At 34.3% G+C, this 7,495-nt stretch overlaps 1 pseudogene; it reads left to right on the top strand.

Annotated features, from left to right (window-relative positions):
• The first annotated feature begins 244 nt into the window (after window positions 1–244).
• LOC139895256 (small nucleolar RNA R71) lies at window positions 245–358 on the top strand (annotated as a pseudogene).
• The last annotated feature ends 7,137 nt before the right edge of the window (window positions 359–7,495 follow it).

Below are 7,495 nucleotides of genomic sequence, written 5' to 3'. Positions count from 1 at the left end.
AAATTCCTGCTCTAAGTTCCTAGATGAACCACCCGAATTGGAAACATGATTCACTCGGGAGGTACTAGGTTGTTTACGATTAACCGAAGCTTGGGTTTTTGAACCCTTGCTTAACTGTTCAAAGAAAGTCCATTCATCATCACTAGACCGAGTTAAGAATGCCCCACCACTAGCCGCCAAAAGAAACTGCCTGTTTTGGGAATCTAAACTATCATAGAAAACTTTAACCAATTCCCACTTGGGTATCTCATGGTGTGGGCATGCCATAAGTAACTCCTTCAGACGTTCATACGCTTCATGAAATAATTCACCCGGTAATTGTTTAAAAGATTTTATTTGCGTACGCATGTCTGAAGTTTTACTTATGGGGTAAATGTAGTGACCCGAACTTTTCTGAACCTTTCTATGATTATATGTTTAACGAAAACTATATTTACATGATTAAATGTTTCCAACATGTTAAGCAATCAAACTTGTTAAGACTTGGTTAATTGAAACGGAAATTTTGTAAACGTCTGATTACCCAGTTTGACCAATGATTCACGAACACTATAAGTTGTATATGACACGATGATACATAAATGAATAAATATATATGTTTAACATTATATAATGATCATCAAGTATCTCATTAAAAATAGTAACAATAAGTTATATACATAAAAAGAAGACTATTGACGTATGAAACTCGAAACGATACATATAACGATTATCGTTATAACCACGTCTTACTAAATATATATGAAGCATATTAATATATTGTTATATTATATATAACATGATAATATGATAATTAAATATATCATTAAGTGTATTAACAATGAACTACATAAGTAAAAACAAGACTACTAACTTAAGGATTTCGAAACGAGACATATATGTAACGATTATCGTTGTAACGACATTTAAATGTATATATAATATTAAGATATATTAATATATCATAATATCATGATAATATAATAATTTAAAATCTCATTTGATATTATAAACTTTGGGTTAACAACATTTAACAAGATCGTTAACCTAAAGGTCTCAAAACAACACTTACATGTAACGACTAACGATGACTTAACGACTCAGTTAAAATGTATATACATGTAGTGTTTTAATATGTATTCATACACTTTTGAAAGACTTCAAGACACTTATCAAAATACTTCTACTTAACAAAAATGCTTACAATTACATCCTCGTTCAGTTTCATTAACAATTCTACTCGTATGGACCCGTATTCGTACGCATACAATACACAGCTTTTAGATGTATGTACTATTGATATATATACTCCAATGATCAGCTCTTAGCAGCCCATGTGAGTCACCTAACACATGTGGGAACCATCATTTGGCAACTAGCATGAAATATCTCATAAAATTACAAAAATATGAGTAATCATTCATGACTTATTTACATGAAAACAAAATTACATATCCTTTATATCTAATCCATACACCAACGACCAAAAACACCTACAAACACTTTCATTCTTCAATTTTATTCATCTAATTGATCTCTCTCAAGTTCTAACTTCAAGTTCTAAGTGTTCTTCATAAATTCTACAAGTTCTAGTTACATAAAATCAAGAATACTTTCAAGTTTGCTAGCTCACTTCAAATCTTGTAAGGTGATCATCCAACCTCAAGAAATCTTTGTTTCTTATAGTAGGTTATCATTCTAATACAAGGTAATAATCATATTCAAACTTTGGTTCAATTTCTATAGCTATAACAATCTTATTTCAAGTGATGATCTTACTTGAACTTGTTTTCGTGTCATGATTCTGCTTCAAGAACTTCGAGCCATCCAAGGATCCGTTGAAGCTAGATCCATTTTTCTCTTTTCCAGTAGGTTTATCCAAGGAACTTAAGGTAGTAATGATGTTCATAACATCATTCTATTCATACATAAAAAGCTATCATATTCGAAGTGGTAAACTAGTAATCACTAGAACATAGTTTTGTTAATTCTAAACTTGTTCGCAAATAAAGTTAATCCTTCTAACTACACTTTTAAAATCAACTATACACATGATCTCTATCTATATGATATGCTAACTTAATGATTTAAAACCCGGAAACACGATAAACACCATAAAACCGGATTTACGCCGTCGTAGTTACAACCGGGGGCTGTTTTGGTTTGGATAATTAAAAACTATGAAAAACTTTGATTTAAAATCTATACTTCTGGGAAAATGATTTTTCTTATGAACATGAAACCATATCCAAAAATCATGGTTAAACTCAAAGTGAAAGTATGTTTTTCAAAACAGTCATCAAGATGTCGTTCTTTCGACGGAAATGACTACCTCTTTCAAAAACGACTTGTAACTTGTATTTCCGACTATAAACCTATACCTTTTCTGTTTAGTTTCATAAATTCAAGTTCAATACGAAACCGTGGCCGCTTAAATCACTCAAAACGGATTAGAAACGAAGAAAAGACGAGCAAAACAAAATTGGTATAAACTACTCATTTTAGCTACGTGAAAATTGGTAACTAATCTATTCCAACCATAACTTAATCAACTTGTATTGTATATTATGTAATCTTAAGATACCATAGACACGTATACAATGTTTTGACCAATCATGTCGACACATCTATATATATTTCGGAACAACCATAGACACTCTATATGTGAATGTTGGGGTTAGCTATACAGGGTTGAGGTTGATTCCAAAATATATATAGTTTGAGTTGTGATCAATACTGAGATACGTATACACTGGGTCGTGGATTGATTCAAGATAATATTTATCGATTTATTTCTGTACATCTAACTGTGGACAACTAGTTGTAGGTTACTAACGAGGACAGCTGACTTAATAAACTTAAAACATCAAAATATATTAAAAGTGTTGTAAATATATTTTGAACATACTTTGATATATATGTATATATTGTTATAGGTTCGTGAATCAACCAGTGGCCAAGTCTTACTTCTCGACGAAGTAAAAATCTGTGAAAGTGAGTTATAGTCCCACTTTTAAAATCTAATATTTTTGGGATGAGAATACATGCAGGTTTTATAAATGATTTACAAAATAGACACAAGCACGTGAAACTACATTCTATGGTTGAATTATTGAAATCGAATATGCCCCTCTTTATTAAGTCTGGTAATCTAAGAATTAGGGAACAGACACCCTAATTGATGCGAATCCTAAAGATAGATCTATTGGGCCTAACAAACCCCATCCAAAGTACCGGATGCTTTAGTACTTCGAAATTTATATCATATCCGAAGGGTGTCCCGGAATGATGGGGATATTCTTAAATATGCATCTTGTTAATGTCGGTTACCAGGTGTTCACCATATGAATGATTTTTATCTCTATGTATGGGATGTATATTGAAATATGAAATCTTGTGGTCTATTATTATGATTTGATAATATATAGGTTAAACCTATAACTCACCAACATTTTTGTTGACGTTTTAAGCATGTTTATTCTCAGGTGATTATTAAGAGCTTCCGCTATCGCATACTTAAATAAGGACGAGATTTGGAGTCCAAGCTTGTATGATATTGTGTAAAAACTGCATTCAAGAAACTTATTTCGTTGTAACATATTTGTATTGTAAACCATTATGTAATGGTCGCGTGTAAACAGGATATTTTAGATTATCATTATTTGATAATCTACGTAAAGCTTTTTAAACCTTTATTGATGAAATAAAGGTTATGATTTGTTTTAAAATGAATGCAGTCTTTGAAAAATGTCTCATATAGAGGTCAAAACCTCGCAACAAAATCAATTAATATGGAACGTTTTTAATCAATAAGAACGGGACATTTCAGTTGGTATCCGAGCGTTGGTCTTAGAGAACCAGAATTTTTCATTAGTGTGTCTTATCGAGTTTGTTAGGATGCATTAGTGAGTCTGGACTTCGACCGTGTTTACTTGAAAAATGATTGCTTAACAAATTTTGTTGGAAACTATATATTTTTAACATGTGAATATTATGTGATATATTAATCTCTTAACGTGTTTGATATTATGTGATAGATGTCTACCTCTAGAACAAGTCCCATTGACTCACCTAATAATAATGAAGAGTCAAATGTAAATTGGAATGATTTGTGGACTGATTCACAAGTTCCCGAAGAGGAACCGGAAGAAGAGTCGGAACCGGAAGAAGAATCGGAACCGGAAGAAGAAATAGAACCAGTGGGGGAAATAATAAAACGGTTAAGTAGAAGAAAATCCTAAACCAACCGACCAAAGTTAATTATGGTCAATGGTGTTTCCGCCAAGGAAGCAAAGTATTGGGAGGATTACCAATTCTCCGATGAATCGGATCCCGACAAGGATTCCGATGATGTTATAGAAATTACCCCAACACAATTTAATAAGGCAAAAGAGAACAATAAGGGAAAGGGCATAAAAATAGAGAAATTTGATTCCAAACCCGATGAACTTTATATGTATCGTCAACACTCGTATTTCTTAAGTTGTGACAATAACCCGGGAACCTCTAAACCACCAGGTTTTTCTAAACCAATGTGGAAAACGACAGCTCGTATTAGGGGAACATCATATATCCCTAGAAACTTGGCAAAACGAACCAAAACCGAAGAAGAAGAAACGAGCGAGTCAAAATAAGATAGTTGTATTCGTGTGGTGTAATATATGTAATATAGTGTGCTTATGCTTTATGATATATGTAAAAATTGCTTGTATTAATAAGTATTTTTTTTATGAATCTAACTCTTGTCTATTTTACAGTATAAAAACACAAAATGGATAGACAACCCAATATTTCAAGAGACCTACCCGGAGACATGATTGATGAAATCTTGTCTAGAGTCTGTCAGAATTCCTCAGCACAACTATTTAAGGTGAGATCAGTTTGTAAGACATTCGAAGAACGTTCCAAGAATGCCTTGGTTTATAAAAGGCTTTCGTTCGAAAGATGGGGGATATCACATTGGGAAATCCATAAGTTACGATGTGTTTACTTTGACGCATATATTGCGGGGAACCCAAATGCTATTTTACACAACGGGTTAAGAAATTATTTTGACTCAATATATCCGAATATAGGACTTCGTGATTTAAAAAAAGCGGCTAACATGCAACATAAAGAAGAATGTTATGCTTACGGGTTAGTAATGTTCGCTTCTCACCAAAGTGAGAACAAGAACATCGGGCTACAACTATTAAACAAAACGTTCCCACAAGCGACGGAGTCGGTAATTGGGGTAAGAAATGAGGTTTTTAGGTTATTACGAGACTGTTGGTCATTACGTAACCTTCATCCTTTTGACGACGTTACAACACATTGTCTTACTATCGGTCACAACGGTTATGTTCCATAAAACCAAGGATGGGAAGTGGTAATAGTAAAACCAGAATGCATGACTTGTTTCTGGACGTATGAATTACGTGTCTTTATTGCCTTTGCTGAACGCCTTATTTATTAACTAGAATTATCTTCGCAACTACTTTGTATCAAAGTTTTATGTGCTGTATTTCATGCTATATGTAAAAAAAAAAAAAAAGCGGTATTGTAAGTTTCCAAGTTATTGTATAAAGGTTTGAATATGATTTTTTTTTTTTTTGTTTTTTTTTTGTTTTTCATATAGAATTGTAGTAGTTGAAATGGTATGTTAGCTACTAAGTATGAACTTAACGGGTAGGTACTACCCGAATTAAAGAGTATAAAACACTAATATGAAGAAAGAGCTTTTATAAATAAGTTCATATTACGCTACAAAATACTATTGACTACTCTTGATATTCTATATGATTAACTCGTTTCATTTGACTATTTTGAAGGAAATGGCACCGACTACTCGACACACCTTGAATACGAGCGAAGAGGAATTTCGTGCCTTTCTTGCTTCAAACATAGCCGCAGTACAGGCTGCGCTACATACCAACAATAACCTTGGATCTAGCAGTACAGGAAATTGTGTAGGATGCACCTACAAAGAATTCACTGCCTGCTAACCTTTGGAATTTGATGGAACCGAAGGATCGATCGGATTGAAACGGTGGACCGAGAAGGTCGAATCGGTGTTTGCCATAAGTAAGTGTACTGAAGAGGACAAAGTGAAGTACGCTACGCATACCTTCACAGGTTCTGCGTTAACATGGTGAAATACCTATCTAGAGCAAGTGGGACAAGATGATGCTTACGCACTACCGTGGTCAGCATTCAAGCACTTGATGAACGAGAAGTACTGTCCCAGAACCGAAGTCAATAAGCTCAAGACAGAACTTAGAGGGTTACGAACCCAAGGATTTGATATTACCACGTACGAAAGACGATTCACAGAATTATGCCTATTGTGTCCGGGAGTGTTCGAAGATGAGGAAGAGAAGATCGACATTTGTGAAAGGATTACCAGAAAGAATCCAAGAAGATATAAGTTCACATGAGCCCGCCTTCATACAACAGGCATGTAGAATGGCTCACAAACTAGTGAACTAGATTGAAGAAAGAATTAAAGAACAGACTGCTGAAGAGGCCAATGTGAAGCAAGTCAAAAGAAAGTGGGAGGAAAACGGTGATAAGAATCACCAATACGACAACAATAGCAATTACAACAATAATCGCAACAACTATCCCAACAATCGCAACATCAATCGCAACTACAACAAATGGCCCAACAACAACAACAACAACAACAACAACAGCAGCAGCAACAACAACTACAACAATCATCCCAATAACAATAATAACTGCAACAACAACAACAATCAGAAGCAGCTATGCTAAAGGTGTGAAAAGTATCACTCGGGGTTCTGCACCAAATTTTGCAACAAGTTTAAAAGAAATGGTCATAGCGCGGCAAAGTGTGAGGTCTACAGACCAGGGGTTAATAGAACGAAAGGAACAAATGGTGTTGGAACGAGTAATGGCGGAACAAGTAGTGTCGGAGCAAGTTATGCCAATGTAGTTTGTTATAAATGTGGAAAACCGGGCCACATTATTAGTAATTGCCCGAACCAGGAGAACACAAATGGAAAGGCCGCGAAAGAGTTTTCAATATTAATGCGGCAGAGGCACAGGAAGACCCGGAGCTTGTTACGGGTACGTTTCTTATTGACAATAAATCTGCTTACGTTTTATTTGATTCGGCTGCGGATAGAAGCTATATGAGTAGAGATTTTTGTACTAACTTAAGTTGTCCATTGACGCCTTTGGATAGTAAATTTTTACTCGAATTAGCAAATGGTAGATTAATTTCAGCAGAAAATATATGTCGGAATCGAGAAATTAAACTGGTTAGCGAAACATTTAAGATTGACTTGATACCAGTAGAGTTAGGGAGTTTTGATGTGATAATCAGTATGGACTGGTTGAAAGAAGTGAAAGCAGAGATCGTTTGTTACAAAAATGCAATTCGCATTATACGAGAAAAAGGAAAACCCTTAATGGTGTACGGAGAAAAGGGCAACACGAAGCTACATCTTATTAGTAATTTGAAGGCACAAAAACTAATAAGAAAATGTTGCTATGCTGTTTTAGCACACGT

Source organism: Rutidosis leptorrhynchoides, chromosome 2 (genome assembly GCF_046630445.1).
Source record: "Rutidosis leptorrhynchoides isolate AG116_Rl617_1_P2 chromosome 2, CSIRO_AGI_Rlap_v1, whole genome shotgun sequence".
NCBI classification, from domain to species: Eukaryota; Viridiplantae; Streptophyta; class Magnoliopsida; order Asterales; family Asteraceae; genus Rutidosis; species Rutidosis leptorrhynchoides.
The sequence above is the reverse complement of the archived record's forward strand: the minus strand, read 5'-3'. Positions and strand labels throughout refer to the sequence as shown.